Consider the following 17,403-nt stretch of genomic DNA (forward strand, 5'->3'; position numbering starts at 1 on the left):
TAGGTTTCCTTCACATCTTTTCATTAATGAGCAAGAGGAGGAGGCCCATTTACACCCTGCACATTTACTGCCGGTTTACAGATGGAGCGAAAAGAAGAAGAAGAGGAGGAGGAGGAGGAGGAAGTGTTTTTTATGTTGTTGTTGTTTTTTTATTATTCTTAATTCTTTTTTCTTTTCAAACCCAAGTTTCTTCCACTATGATCCAAGATCTCGCTTACAAGCCGGGACCGCAGCTTCAGACCAAGCCCTCTAACAAACCGGCAAGAAAATTAATAAAACAAACAATTCATAATAAGTGACGTGCAATCTATAAGCAAAAGGAGGCAGGAGAGCAGGAAAGACGGGGGGGAAGAGGGATGTTAGAGAGGTTTCAAAATGATGTGCTAGCAGCTGCCTGCTGTGAACAAGCCCTCTCAGCATCCAGGTCCTCATTGGTTAGGATGACTTAGAGTGGCGCCACGGGCCCTTCACTCTCCTCCAACATCATCCTCCATCTCCGTCTTCTTCCTATTAATCTTTCACTCGTATTCCTTCGCTTTCTTCTCCTTCCTCCCACTTCTCTCTTTTTTTTTTTTTTTTACCATTCGCTGTTCTCTTCAGCTTCCCCTTCTGAGTCCTTTCTCCTCGCTCCACACTCTTCTTCCTTCTCCTCATCAGCCAAGCATCCCCTCTTCACATGTTCCCTTTTCTCTCTGTATCTGTGTCTCTCTGTCTCTCTGTGGGTGTCATTACACTGGATACTAATCTAGATTGCCCTTCTGCTCGTCATACTTCTGCACAGGTCTCCACACACACACACATCTCTCACGCTTATCACTCTCAGTATAACTGTCTCTGCTTCTCTAAAGCCCACACACATAGACACACACACACCGCTCAAGCTGTCGGCATCACCCGCCCATAGCAGCTGCAGTGTTTACTTTGGGCTTCCAGTGAATAAGCAGGTCTCCTGTTGTTGGTCCGTCTCCTCGCTGCCCTGTGTGCGGAGTGTCGCTGTCAGGATTACGGCCTCGTAATGAAGAGCAGAGGGAGAGCCGCAGACCCAGAGGCTGGGTTAGAACAGTACTCTGACAGATTAACGCAGCACATAAGTGTTTTGTTGCACCACAGTGCGTGATTTGACAAACTCATTGCCACTCTGCGGGCGTCTGCGAGGGCAGCAGTGAACAACAGTGATCTCGAGTAAGATTGGCACATCAGGAGAATCGATCAATGCCAGACCCTGAATGCAGATCAATTCTGCAAATGACCATCACGCCCAGATTTCATTCCTGCTTCAAGCAATCCGAATCCCAAACCCTTTTTTTATATAGAATAAAATAAGTGAACATCTAGATTCATTTAAAATGTTTCCCAATTAAAGGTTTCGCTAACTGTCCACCGGCTTTTTCTCATGGCTCAGTCATGTAAAAGAAAACACATAACATCATAATAAACCACCCAACATCCAGCTTGGAGGTAGATTACCACCTATCAGACTCAAGTGTGGCAGTGGTGTCTTTTCCGCGGTTGTAACTCACGCACAGAAGAGGGAGGGAGGGAGAGACTTCAACGTCGCATTCAAGATGATTGCATGTTGTTTTTACACGATTGTCCGTCCCACAGGTGACTGACTTTTTTCATTTTTGTTAAAAACCATTTCATTTATTGGTTGCAATCGGATTGTGAAGAGGATTTCAGACAATTTTGTAAAAAATGCTCCAGAATAGGATCTCCAACCCTACCTGTAATGAAAGTATGTACAATATTATTGGACAGTCAAAATCCACAAGTCGATGTTTCTTGTGTGTAATTTATCTCCAGTTTGAGCTCTTATGAAACAGCATTCAAATAATCCAATGTCTCTTTGCTCCTTAATTTTGTGCCTGACTACTTGTGTAAACACTGTCGGACGAATAACCCAATTATTCACAGTTCTCCAAGGATAAAGGTCTCAGTTTACAACCCATTTCGACAACAAACAAGCTCTTATCGCTTCCCGTATTCTGGCAAACCTCAATTTTACTGTGTATCGCAGAGACGATTATGACATAAAAGGTATCAAGTAGCCTATGCGAAGGTCCTCTTCAAGGAAGGGCACTTTATTTCTTTAGAGCCGTTAAAAAATGACTTCAATATTTGCCCATCTGATGTCTTTATACATTTACAGGTACAGAGTTATGCAACAACACACTTGTCTGTAACAACCTGCAGAGTAGCTGGATAGATGCCTGCTTGAGCACGGATCCAGTTGGCAGGGGTCTGATGTCAGTATTATATGAAAACATTGAAAAGGTTGCCTCCTCATTTAAGCACTAGACAAAGCAGTGGGAGGAAGAGTAGAGCCAGGCAGGTCACAATCGCACTGGTAAACTCATCATCAGCATGCAGTAGGCATGGGCTGATGCAGTCTACGTTTCTGCAGAGGTTCCATGCATTAGGTTCTCCATACGCTGTGTGCATTTAGAGGTTAATGTTCTCCATAGGTAACTTTTAATGTTCTCCATAGGTTACCTATATCTAGAGTTTAAGGTTCTCCATAGGTTACCTATAGTTTAATGTTCCCCATTGGTTACATATATCTAGTTAAATGTTCTCCATAGAGTTTAAAGCTGTACATAGGCCTGGGACGATAATAAATTTTGCTGGACGATATATTGTCCCACAAATTATTGACGATAAACGATATTATTGACAAATTTTTTTGAGAACAAATTAACCACTAATATAATAATACTATTTCATAATAATGCAAGTAGACCCTTTTAAATGCATAAACTTTTATTTCTCATGAGTATTTTTTTTAACCATTGTAATTGGAATGACAAGAACTTATATAGCTACTATCCTAAATAAATAAAATAAACAAAAAATAATAAACAGTGCAGTGCAGCTCTTCTGTCCAACGTTACACCTGAAGCTCCACTTTTCATTCAAACAAACTAATATGACTTCCACAGATGTAAGATTTCATCAATGAGACTAGCATTTATCTCCTAAAAAGTATTAAACCAGCCGGTGGTAAACCTCTAAAAACCTGCTGATAAGTTTTCTTAGTCGTTTTCTCCCCCAATGACGGAGGTTGACCGGCCCGTGAGCTGCTGCAGGCGGCTGCAGACTGGGGAAGCCCCGCTCCTCCTGCTCGCTGCTACCACATTAGCTCCAAAAACGTCGGAGGAAATCTCCTAACAGGCGATATGTGGCTGATAAACTGACCACAGACTGGGGATCTAAACTGTGACTTTCTGGCATGAAAAAATATTAAAACTTTAAAAAGTGACGTGTTAACAGCGCGGCAGCAAGAATTACGGTAAAATAGCTTTTAGCTGCTTAGCTTTACAGCTAGCGCTGCCGGTTGCTGCCAAATGCATTCTGGGAAACAAAGATCCTGGATGACTGAAAAGAGGGTTCACTCCTTTCATTCTGCTATGAAACAAACGTCCCAGGTGCTGAGACCGATGCACAGAGTGAAGCCTCTTGCCTGGTTGGAGGCCAGAGACCAGGAAAACAAATACGTGCGCACATGGCGATTTATCGAGGCCGGAAAAACTATCGAATTAATTTTCATTTATCGTGCGAATTGAATTTGAGCTCACTCTGGGTCATAAAATTAGTGTAATAACTCATCTATCAGACGATGTAGGCCAAACTTTGTGCAAAATTCTTTTTTTGATTAAATCCGGGATGAAAGTGTGTTATTTTTTTTCTTTCGCATTAGATAATGCAGGCACACGGATTATACGTCAGCCTGCTCACGATTCATCAGCCACTGATATTGGATCTGTCATCCGTCAATCAAACGTCTGAGACACACACACACACACGGAGCTCGGTCTCGCCCCAAGCTTTGAATATTCCGCCCGCTCGATAACGACCAATCAAATTCGTTTTCCTTACTCGGGTAAACTTGTGCGGCAACTCGTGACAACTCGGCGCGACAAACAGGACAAACGGCCATTTCTGTACACCTTTAATGTTCCCCATTGGTTACATATATCTAGAGTTTAAGGTTCTCCATAGGTTAAGTTTAATGTTCTCCATAGGTATAGAGTTTAGGTTCTCCATTAATTACCTAGAGTTTAATGTTCCCCATTGGTCACATCTATCTAGAGTTTTATGTTCTCCATGGGTCACATGCATCTGGAGTTTTAGGGTGTCTGGTAGTTTATCTTATTTTGAGTCTGAGTCTGCCTCCCTTCCACTAATATGATGTAGCCAACCCCTCCCCCTCCCCTTTTTATTTCTATTCAAGATTTGTCTCTTTGTTTCTGGTTCTATTTAATTCTTATTCTATTGATTCATTAAAAGGAGATGTACTGTACTGACGCATTATTTTACTTCATAATGCCACAATAATCTGTTTTTTTTGTATTTCTATTTTCATCTCATATTGGAAGATTGAGTTACTGCCAGTGTGATTATACATTGTGTACATAAAATCAATAAAAATATCTGAATTATTCAAAAGTTTGATTGAATCTATGTTAATGTGGGTTTTTTTTTTTTTTTTTAATGCTGAACTTTACTGCACCAAGCAATTCATAAAAAATATTTGACATACTGCAGTGTGTCATCTAATTGTTTATAGGCCATATGCTCACAGTGCTATCTCATCCATTAGTGGGAGTCCCGACAGAGGAAAAGATTAGGGAAATAAAATGTGCCCATTCCCCCAAGATGTCCCTCACACGTACCTAAAGGCGATGGAAAAGATGGCACAGGGCATCGAAAAACTCCTGAGCCCTAGATATCAGGTGCAACCCTAATAAATATGGAGCCACACGGCGCAGAATGACTGTCCACTTTAATTGCACATTTTCCCACAGTAATTGACGGAATAATTAAGACTCAGAGGAGCCACTGAAACCATCTGTGCAGGTAAGGAGAGGAGGGCCAAGAGGGGCGATGGAGAGGAGGAGGGAAAGAGAAACAGTAGGACTACAGCAGAGGAGGAGTGTGCGCGAGAGAGGCAGATCGAGACAGAGGGCAGGGCTGAAGAGAGAAAGAGAGAGAGAGAGAACAAGAGTGCAAACGCTATAGCAGAGGAGAAGAGGTGGATGAGGAGAAAAGAGGAGTGGAAGAGATGAACTCATTAGTTTCAGTGTTATTCGACGTGGAGAAGCTGCTCTGCCAAATCCAACTTCTGCCAAACAGATTTACCCAAGATACCAAAAGCTGAGTAAAGTTTCCCCACGTAGGTGTGTGTGGTGTGGTGTGTGTGTGTGCACAGTCTTCTGCAAATGTCATGATGAGGAGTGAGTGTGTAGCATGCGTCTATGTGTGTCTATGTGTGGATGTGTGTGTGTGTGTGCGCGTAGGGATCGGAGGTACAGTTACTTATCGGAGTGTCAATGTGATAATTTAATTTAGAGGGCGAACAGGGGGACAAAGCAGACAGCCAGAGAGAGCACAAACAGAGATATGAAGACAATAAAGAAGGAGAAAAAGACACCACCATTACTCTTCTGATGCCTCTTTCTCCACGTGCAAACATTTATTCTTTGTTTAACGTAGATACACACAGGCCATCTGGGTGCTCGCACAGTGGGGGCTACCAGCTACAAAGGCGACCCCGTTCTCTTTGTGCATGCTGCTAGTATTACAGATTGTTGGCAGTGGCAGCTGATCATGTCACAGCAGACATGCCTGACATCGTGACTGGCTGACAAAAAGATGAAACAGGTTTGCTTTAAAGTCTCTACCACGCTGCTGTGTTTGTTCTCTGTTTTGTTTTTCCTCTCAGCGCTCACACCACTGTGCATCTGTGGATAGATTCGTACCGTCAGTGTCTGAGATTGACAAGTTATTCGCTAATGAGAGTAAATTTCAGTTTGTGCTGAACGGCGGAGCAGAATGAAATAAGTGTGTGTGTGTGTGTGTGTGTGTGTGTGTGTGTGTGTGTGTGTGTGTGTGTGTGTGTGTGTGTGTGTGTGTGTGTGTGTGTGTGTGTGTGTGTGTGTGTGTGTGTGTGTGAAATCACACTTAGCTCCCTTAGCCAATGAATAATGCCTTAGTGGTGATTACAGTCCATAACCATGGTGATGTTTGGTACAGACAAAAGATGGTGACCTCAGCAGCTTATGTGAATATTTATACCTCACCAGAGCGGTCTGTCAGTTCATGTGACAAACTGACACCAATGAATAAAAAGTGAGGTTTTTCTTTTTCTTCTTCTTCTGCTTCTTCAACTGAATTTGACAATTTCATGTGTACAGTCCAGAAAATGCTGTGGCACCACAACAAATTGTTATGAAATATGAGAATGTCACATCTGTCTTATCTCTAGGTTACCAGCATCTGCAACGACTGGCTCTTCAGTGAAAAGAAAAAAAAAGAAAAAATCTAAAAAAGCTGTGCAAGTGTCAAGTCTTCAATCCGATTTGATAGTAAGTACCTGAAAATTTCAGGTTGGATGGAGTTGTCACTCTTACCAAAGTGAAAACTGTGTGCGAAACAGGTTTAGCGCAATCCTGAGGAATGACAAGTGCACTTAGCCGAGGTGTCAATGTACTGTTTAAATGTAAATAAATGTGTTTTGTGCAGTGAAAAAGTGAAAGAACGCAGGTTTGATGACTGAAGACAGACAGCAGCTTGGCACTGAAGAACATCTCTCTGTTCTTGGCTGCAGAGATTAATGGATAAAAAGACTTTTTACAGAGGTACATTTTAATATCTTTACTTAAGATTCCTGAACTTGACACTAATATAACTTGTTTTTCTTTAATAAAAGTACATTTATCCAACTTTCTGTGGGACACACTGTGAAAAAAAAGGCTTATCCAATTTGTGCCACTTTTTCATAATCCAAATCATGCTTTTGTCAAATAATCCAATTTTTGGAGCAGTAATGTAATCTTGGCATTATTCGGGTCCACAGCACATAATCTGCATTTCGGTTTTATGAGGCCATATTGCATTATATCCTCTCTCTCTGTGCCTCTCTCGCTCTCTCTCACTCTCTCTTTCCCTCTTACAGTTTCTCCAATCCTGTTTGCCGGGTGTAGGAAAGAAGACATTAACCCGTAATAAAGGCAGGAAGATGGAATCAACAGGGGAGGAAACACATTATAAAAGGATGGGTGGGGAGGTAGTCAACAGGCCTCAGCTCCCACAACATCAAGGAAGTCCCAGGAGGGAAAGAAGAGGAAGGGAGCCAGGTCCATGGAGGCCTGCGGGGAGGGCCAGAATACATTACTGTCATCGCTGGTGCAGCTCCCCAGACTCACGGAGCTAGAAAGTAGCAGTGAGAGCGAGGGGGAACACAGAACACAACTGGTTCTATAGAACTACAAAGTGTTGGAGCTGTCAGTGCGGCGGTGAATGATGTAGGGGATGGGCTTCAGAGGCGTATTCATGTGTGAATGTGTGCGTGTCGTCGTGCCGGAACAGAGGCAAATACTAGAGGTTTGTAGTATTGCATGACAATAACAAAGCGATCTCACTGATGAATGAATGGTTGAATACTCGAGTCGCTCTCTGCCTCATTTCCAAAGGCTGCAGAGTGATTCCAAGTACTGATTAGGCGAGAGTGTGAAACGGAGACGGGAACTGAACTAAACCAAATAACCTTGAGTCCTTCTGTGAAATTTTCAAATCCGTACAAGCTTTGATGCTGAAATTTTTAAGGTTGGATCAATACCGCGCTCATATCTGTAAAGCTACAACCAGCAGGCAGTTAGCTTATCTTAGTACAAAGACTGTAAACAGGGGGAAAACAGCTGAAAACTGCAGATTGAAGACTATTCTTATTTGGGACTATTTCTTGGTTTGCGAGAAGCAGCATCCTTAAGTCTCCATTGGGTCACCTGGCCGACTCGTGGCAGTGGCGACCACACTTTATTGCTCTTAGGCAACTTGGGCAGCGCCTAACACCCAATATTTATTTCACTTTATAATTAAATAGATTAAACAAACAAGATGCAATGTGTTAATTAGTGGAGCGTTTGAGGCGCTGGAAGGTCGATTCTTACCGCACACAGTCTGACTCACTTTGGATAGTTTAAGGAAAAGAGGTTTGCAAATCAATGCGGCAGGGCCAGAGATACTGTCGTCTTTTTGTCAACGCACACATTCCTGATCCTTGTCAAATCTGGCTCCTACAGTATATTACCCAGTATGCTGTTTGTCGCAGACTCAGGTATGCAATGTTTGTGGCAGCTTTGTGTCACATTGATGTTAATTAGGCAGGGGGTTGTTGAGATGTACACGTTGGGACGGTACAGTGTCGAGCTGCTTATCATTCCAGCCTCATTTAACCCGCTGATGAAAGCGGCTGGCTGCAGAGACACACACACACACACTGGGGAGAATATGCCTCAGACTGTTATTCCTCTCAGCAGGTATTCGAGATATGATATACATAATTTCATTACAAACTCATTTTAAAACTAAAAAGATGAAAGAGATGGGGCTACTGAAGCACTCGCATGTCCTTGTGCAGCTATTATTAACACAAGAAAAATGAATATAGAACTTGAGATGAATGGGATTAGTGTCTTAACGCAGCTCTTTTCAAACATTAGCCAGATCCGACAGTCCCTGCCCTCTTCAGGTTATTAAATAGCCCATTGAGGGCATCCATCTCTTTTGATAATTACGAGCTGCCTGGGAAGATCTTCTTTTTATTTAACAATTACATGTCTCAGAGAGAGTCTAAGTGTAAAGATATATTTCTCCTGCCTATGCCTTGTTCTATCTGGCCCAGTTTTCTGCTGCCTGCTCCTCTCAGATCTAAAAAGCTCCAACGACAGGGGGGGGGGGGGGGGCTGTGAAGTCTTTAAAGCAAAATCTGAATCTCAGAATGTCTAAAGAAGGGAGGGAGCACCGGAGGGGGAAGAGTGAAAGGAAAAAGGGATGAAGTAAAAGGAGGAGTGTACAAGATTTTTTTTTTTTAAGTGTGAGAAGAGTACAAAGATACAGAGACACAAATACAAAGTATGTCCATGAGAGATGGAGGGAGCGTGGGTGAGGGGGCGGTGGAGGGGGGTTGGTCGTTCGACACAGTCGGAGCAGGGTGCAGTGACTGTGAAACTGCTTAAATAAACACTGCAAGAGAGCAGGAGGGATGGAGAGAGGGTGAGTGATTGGGCCCCTCTGAGGGAGAAAAAGGCAAAAGAATAAAAGGGGAGAAAGTGGATGTAGGCTATTTTTTACATAAAGAAGAAGAAAGGCATTAAGGGGAGAGACACAGTAAAAAAAAAAAAAGGAGGTAGGTGGTTTGCGTCACCAAAAAAAAGAAAGAAAAAGAAGAGAAAAAACACACAGAGAGATGAAAAGGCTGATTATAAAACAGACTGTAGAATGGGAGTAAGAGGTGGGGCATTTAAGAGATGGAGGTGAAATGCGGTTAGTATAAAAGGTGGTAAAGTAGAGGGGGAAGATAGCGAGTGACTGAGGAGAGTGAATCGATGGAAGCACAAGCGATGACTGCCAGAGGGGAAAAATGCCTCAGGGACCGCTCCAGCCTTAACTCACATAACGCTCCTCTGACAGAAAAAACCCTTTACCTCCAATCCCCGGTAATTTCCATATTCACCTCAGCCAATATTGGCACGGCCTGTTACACGAGGAGCCTGTGTCATGGCTCCGCAGGGATTACACAACCTATTAAAACTAACTGACATTTGCAAAAACAAATGGTAGTTTAACACAAAGTGCTGTAGTTAAGAGATGAGCTTTTCATCCAACAGCTCCCCTCTCGCCAGAGTGGAGCCAGTCCCTTTATGCTGTGGAGCTTTTAATATAACAGATAATTGGTTTATCCGCCAGCATCTCTAAATGCATACAGTTGCATGGGGTATGCATTTCATGGATTATTAATCTACATTATATAATATTACAAAACGTATGAAGTAAATTATTCTAGTTGATGCAAATTTTAACGGATTTGAAAAGTCCAAATCCCAAAGAGATGTCGCGGATGAAAGGTGACACATTTAAACATGCTCATTATACATCATACAATTTTTATGTTGCTCATACAATTCAGAAAAGATTGTATAGACCAGGATGGGCCAGTTTCTGCCACCTTTTAACATTTGAAATCTTTGTTCAACAACTGCAGTAATTCTCTTTCCTGCTAAGTTACAGAAAATATCACTTATAAAGTCTGGAACTGGAGCCAGGACATGATTAGTTTAGTTTGTTGCTTAGTGAAATCATCATGTAACAACAGAAGCTAAAAGGTCAAAACATTATATTGTGTTGGTGCAAAAAAAAAATGTACAAAAAGAAAAATACATGTTTTACAGAAAGGTTGCTGCTCTAAACGTTTCTTGGCGGACGACAACCAGGAGCAGACGTCTCAGAGTCTTGTCATGATCGTGTGGTCGCCATGCAACCAGCAGAGAAGGTGCTGAAGCGATGGCTCCACTAAAGATGGTTTAGAAACAAGACGCCCCATGACAAGTCAGTTTCCTGTATCTGTGTTGCGTTGGTCTCACGACTACCCCACCGCTTTAGGAGACTATCAGTAGGTCTTGAGTCCATTGTAAGTAAACATGAGCACAGGTTACGGTCGATTTTTCACCCTGTCATCACCAAAGTAAAATATTGGACTCATTTTTCACGAGCCACAAATCTTCTGGATATTTTCACACGGACATTTCAGACAGACAAATCAGGAGAAAATGAACTTTGTTCAAGACCTGTCTCTGTCTCAACAAGACACTCTAGCGAGATCTGGCACAGATCTCCTGGGTAACGTCAGCTAACATAAGTGAACGCCTGTGTCAACTAATTTTGCGTAATGCTAAATATGACAAATAGCTGTGTAAATGTTTAATATTATCATAAAAAAAAACATTAATAGCTTACTTTCCTCTACCGACAACTTTTATCTATCAACAACACACAAGATCACAACAGGAGGTGGGAGACAGGTGTACCATTATGTCGTAGCTTGTATGAGCCATCTTGTCATAGAGTATCTTTGCCATTACTTATCAAGAAACAGTATATTAACTATTTTCATTGTCGTGTTCTTGGTTCAGGTTAAAAGACGTGACATATAACAGACTGATTCTGGAGCTTTAGAGGAGAGTTGACGAAGGATTTTGCTTACTTGTTTACTTCAAACACTGAATGTTTCTTTATCAGACCACACAGTGCTACTCTCCACCTCTCTTTAGCCTCATGCTTAAGAAGGAACACATCAGGATTGGATCAGTCTTTATTGACACTCAGTCAAGGTTAATACAGTTATTTCACCAAGTGTTATACTATGCTTTTAAAGTTCTTTCATTATGGCCTGAATGTACCTTCTTTGCATTTGGTAGAGGCCAGGGGGTTGTTTTGTTTATTATTTTCCTCACTGCAACCATTTGAAGTTAAACAACTACTTATATTCTTATATTACAGGATGAAACATTCATGATGTGTATTTTTTTATTATGACCAAGCTTTGTGATTTATACAAGAAATCTTTCTCATTTTAAAAAACGATCACCTTTACTGCTCAATAGAGTGCATTAGATGGAAATGTAATTTAGAGAAACAATAATAAAACAACAATGATAGAATACCAACACTAAAACTTATACACACAAGTCATTTTGTGTGGTTACTTGACGTGTAAGATAGATATTATGCGCAGTACTTTATAATTTTAATTATTCTCATTACTCTTGTTGATATACCAATTCTATCACTGAGAACCTTAGATATACTTTTCTATGTGTCTATTATCTTAAACCTGTTGTTAAAGCATTAACAAGCACAGGGAAGGAGTTTTTAACATTGTCTCAAGTTTCATTTATATCACACTTGTGCACTTACGCTAACCCACCTATTACAGGATCATATGTATTGCCTATACCAAAGAGAGAATTGTGCGTACACTTATACACGGATAATGCGGTGAGGTTGTGTGTTTCTTCAGCTGTGTTTCTGTATGTTCGGAGCACCCATGTGTGCGTGGGCGTCGCTGCTCCGGTCGCAGGCTTTCTGTCTGTCGTCTCCGGACCAAAGGTCAGCAACTCAACTGTCACATTTAGTCCGTCACAGCATCTGCTCTGTCTTACAAAAATGGTGTGAGGTTCAAGCTCGGCTGACGACACTCGACCTTCCAGTGTGGGCTGCATGTGCAAGCCGGGAGAGGAGAGTGACAGGGCCAGGCTGAGAAATGGCAACCGACACAGGGGTCACGGAGCCAAAGGGCCATGAAGAGAGTCACAGGGATGGAGAAAACACAGGAAGGGTGACGGAGGATAACCAGAGAAGAGGACAAGTTCTCTGGGCAGCGTCGGCGTCTCTCTCATGCTCTCTTGCTCCGTCTTTGTGTATTTCTCTCTTCCACACCTGGGTCTCTCCTTTCCTCTATCCCCATATACTCTTTGTGTTCTCACTTTCTCTCTCTCTCTGCTGCTCGCTCTACTGCTCTGTTGGCTTCAGGCAATGCTGTCTGTTCCCCTCTCTCACTCCGTGATGGAGGGATGGCCTGTGGAGTGAAGGGGCGATGAAGCGATGGAGGCCTTCAACGGAGGAAAACACACCCCCTTTCCCTCTTTTGTTGACCCTGAACATGGACTCAATTAATCATTTATTGTGTGTATGTCAACCTTCAGAGCGTCATAGTTGATGTGCTTGTTATATTAAAGGGTCAGTTCACCAGAATTGCAAATAGACATATGGCCTCTCTCATTCCATTGATTTATTATTATCATCTTATAAATAAAAACATTTTTTATATGTCTGTATTTCTGCCTCTATTGAGATTGTATTTGTGATCATCACAGGAACTTTAACCAAACACTGTGAGTTTCTAAACATAACCATAGAAAAGCTTTAGTTGCTAGGAGATGTTGACTTTTAAGAGTGAACACCATAATAAAATTATACATTGTCAAGAGAATATTTTACTGTTAAATATCACAATTGTATTGCTGGATAGATACCTTAATTAACAACTTTCTCACACTGTGTTGATTTTAACAAGAAAGGTTTAATCCATGCAGCATGATGAGGCTGACGAAACAGAATCTGCTGTGTATGGACATAAACTCAAGGACAAAGGGTTGCTTACTGCTTCTGTAGAAATTCTGCACGTCAGGATAATACAAGAGGTTAGTGAGGAAATATGTTTTTGTAATTTGGGTGAACTGAACCTTTAACTACAATCCTATTAATAAATGCTGTGCCTTAGCGTGAATAACTATCTCATTTATCTGAAACCTGGTGGTGCAAGTGTGTGTGTCTGTCAGGTCAAAAGTGCACGGGAGAGCGCGTGTACACAAACGTGTGTGTGTGTGTGTTTGCTCCACCTGTATGCTGCTTAGCCTGGTGTTTTTCATGTGTATTATTCACACGTTTCCTCTTGCACCACATAGCATGCTTCATTATCTCCTCACACATTTTAATGAGCCAGTTCTTCAAGATTGGACCAATTAGTCTCAGTAATCTGGTCAATTTAGCCTTCCCCGTTTCCTCCTCAGGGTTTTCAGCTTCTGGAAATCACGCTAACGCTCTTGCCATTCGATGGGAGCATTGAGTGGGGTTGGAAAGGAGGAGGAGCAGAGGGGTTTGTATAGCGCTAGAGGGGGTGGTGGTGGTGGTGGTCGGAGTAGGAGGAGAAGCTTTCGGCCGTTCGATATCATAATGGTGCATTACAGCTCCGAAAGCTCCGAAAGCTCCCAACGCGCCGCAGCGAGCTACACCCGAGGTCAGGCAGAGTATCATTTAGCGCCGATAGAAGCATCTGTGCTTTGAGCGGCGGCCCTCTCGCTTGCTCTCTCTCTCCCATAGGCATTATCGTTTAATTGCAGGTATAGCGGGTACACGGGGTTACCAGGGGTTATCCGTAATGCGCAGCGGCGCGGTTATAACCATGTATCACCGTCACTCTTTTCTCCATTAGACTCAACCAAAGTGTCCGGGTATCGATCTTCGAGGCCTCATTTACATGCAATAAGCAGCGCTATCATCAAAGCTTTAATGAAGATTTTTAAATCTGCGTCTGGATCTGGTGTGACCTCGGCATCAATTGGTGTGGTCCATTGCCTTCTGCGCCTTCTTCCTGACCCTTGTTCCACTCCGTCTCATTATGTGGTGACATCTGTACAGCGAGCATAAACTTCAATCTTGCATAATTAGCTCCTACCTATAATTAAGGCACCTCGCGCGGCTCTTCGCTATCTGATTGTTTTGCTGTGGTGTGCTGTGTTATTAACTTTGCAGGAGGATGGGGGGGAGAAAACAACCTCCCTAGCTCATGTTACTGATTGTCTCTTCAGCAAAGGTGCTCACTTAAACTTAAATGCTTCTGGTGAATGTTTTGCAATTCTTTATCATACTTGCTTATGGTAATGTATTCTTTTTTTTCCTCTGTGCACATGAAAGGAGAAACTAAGTGTTTAAAAGTGATGCTCCGTGTGCAATCTTTGCTGTCTGGGTAAAGGTAAAGTAAACGTATAATGGTAGACACAATTCAAAGCTATTAACAACAAGACACCATTTGCTATTAACTTTTTTTTTTTTACCGTGTGGTTGCTCCAACACACACACACACACTGCTTTTAGGTGTGCATAAATGACTGTTTATCAAAGTATACACCGGCAAAATGAGTAGTTAATTGAGATACAGAGTGTTTGTCTTGGACTGAATACACTAACATCGTATCGATCGCGAGGCCTTGTTTATGTCACATTTGACTGAGCATGATCAATTCTGCCCTGGCACTTTGATTGATCACCAATATGCTGTCACAAGTATTGATTGGAGCCATGGTTAGAATAATGCCACCATCTTAAATGGGGCGGATGAAGAAGAACGTGCTGAGCTGGTCTGATTTGTTTCCTGATGGCCCCCTTCTCCCACTAGAATTGTATTTATTTTGGATTTCCAGACGCACATTTCTTCCTCTCCTCTCCAAATTCTCTTCGATAAACTTCCCTTTTTTTTTCTCCCGCTTCTCCCTCCTGGCCTCAGTCTATCCCTTTTGCACACAAACGTACAGAACGGCTCCTTCCTCCCATCTTTGCTCATTATCCCTCCTTCCCCAACTTCTTGACTTGTCATTTTTCCAAAGCCTCTCCGAGATCTCCTCTGCGCATCTGTGAATTGTGTCTCTGTAGCTGTGCCCCTGTACAGCCAGACTCTTCACTCCATCCATCTCTGTCTCTCTCCTGCCTCTCCCCACTCCCCTCATCCATCTCTCCTGCTCCCTTATTCATATCCTCCGAGCTTTCTCGCCTCTCCTCTTTGTTGCGGGATCACGGCAACCAAGTTTTCTCCTTGACCCTGTGCTGCGAAAAGCACACAAACATCACAGTGTGGAACATGTCAATACAGTATGCTACATATATCTATCCATCTGTGCCATGTACCCATCTATACCACAGGGATAGAAATCAGACATTGCACACAGATGTTACTGCTGCTATCTCATTCCATTGATATTTCTGGGAAAGCTTTCTTCAGAGCAGGGAATCGCTCCCGTTCGTTCACAAGAGCATTAGTGAGGTCGGCCTCTGATGTTGGGTAATAAGGCCTGACACTCAGTTGGTGTTCCAGCTCGTCCCAGTGGCGCTGGATGGGGTTGAGGTCTGGTCTCTGTGCAGGGCCGGTCAAACTCTTCCACACCAGACTGGGAAAAATATTTCTACACTTCAAGGCACTGTCATGTTGAAACAATTTTTTGGAGGAACACTACTGAGCACAAGTTGTACCTGGAAGGATTAATATGTCCTCTAATTGGAGCTTAAAGGATGAGACCATTCTGGTAAATACAGAAGCAGGTGAAAAGAAAAACTTGTAGAAACATGTACGTTTCTTTTAACCTGACTTGTTCATTGACAGTGTTGAAGTCAATTCCAGCGCACGTCAATAAACACCGACGTCACTTAACTCTGGTTTCAGATCCAATAACAGCAGGTGAGAACTGAAATGATCCTGAGGCAACGAGACATCAGTGAGAAACCTAAAGCAACGGTCTGATGTTTTGGGGAAATACACAAACTGGCTTTGTTACACAGAGTGTGATTATACAATCAATAAGTTTGTATGGTAATGAGGCTACTGCCAGCAGGAGGTTAGCCTGCTCTAACTTAGCCTAAAGACTGAGAAGTAGGTGGACACAGCTAGAGCCCCTCCATCGCTAATTATCTCGCTTGTTTAATTGCTAATGAGAGAAGAAAAGTTGCAGTTGTTCAGAGAGTTACAGACCTAATTATCCCTCAAGCTGTTTCCACGTCCACTCACTAAGCTAACTGTTTACTAGTTACAGAGCTGTGTTTAATGGGCAACCTTTCATAAAAACAAGGATAATGGTTATAGAACTGCAGACGATGACAAAAACCACTAGTTAATATTTGAAACATTGACAGAATTGTCTAAATGAACAGACTGAAAGTATTCAGTGCATGTGGCTCAGTTTTCCGAACATAAAGGTAAAGCAAAGTAAGATGTAATGAGTACGTTTGACTGTGTTTGTCTCTATGGACAAATGTATCCAGTCCACAGCTTAGTTCAATACACGTGCAGCCAAGCAGACCAAAGTCCAGTCATTCCTCCTCCCTTTCTTCTCCTCCCTCTTGTGTCTGTCTCCTCTCTTTTCTCTCCCTCTTCCTCCTCCCCTCCCACTCCACAGACCAGGGCCAATTAGAGAGCATCCCGTGTTCCTCCTTGGCTCAACCAAGACACTCTCCAGGGCCGCTAATTAAGCACAAACCTTCCCCCCTTTCTGTCTCTTTCTCTCTCTCTCTCTCTCTCTTTCTCTCTCTCTCTCTCTCTCTCGCTGCACTGTCACCTCTCTCCATCTGCCTCACATCCCCTTTTCCCCCACGCTCCCTTCCTCCCAGCAACCTCTTTCCATCAATTCGCTCATGCTTCCCTCGTTTCACAACTCTCGCCTGGCCCTTCATCCCTCGCCCCCTTTGCCTATTTGTCACGGTGGAGGTTTGATATTCACATCGGGACAGTCTTCAGAGTCAATCTGTGCAAAGCGGCCGACTTGTTATTCTCTTCTTGCTGGTGTTAACCATGCGCCCTGTGACCTCAGCCATGTACGCTTTAGGAGAATGTCCACATCTGACAGTGCTGCTGCTTTTTAACAATGTTCCTCCGCAACTACTGTTGCCCACCGTCCGCAGCTGAGCCCGCTGACACTGACAACCGGCCCTGTTAATGGGGCCAGTCATAGTAACTCACTGTACTCCTGCTTTCGCTCTCAGTCTCCTTTTTCTCTTCTCTTGCCTTCCCTTCCTGTCAGGGCACAGCATGAGGAAAATGTATGCAGCAGCTTCATAGAAACCTTCACCTGGCCTGGCAACCCGTCAGTCAGCTCTTCGCTTCATGTAAATTTTGGCAAAGAAAACAGAAGACATCTGTCACCTCCATATTTTCATGTACTGGGTTTCATCCAAGATATTTGATTAGTCAAAGATATTATCCAGCCGTGGTGTTTACTCCCATTAGACACAGCTATTTGT

This window comes from Trachurus trachurus, assembly GCF_905171665.1.
Source record: "Trachurus trachurus genome assembly, chromosome: 11".
NCBI lineage: Eukaryota > Metazoa > Chordata > Actinopteri > Carangiformes > Carangidae > Trachurus > Trachurus trachurus.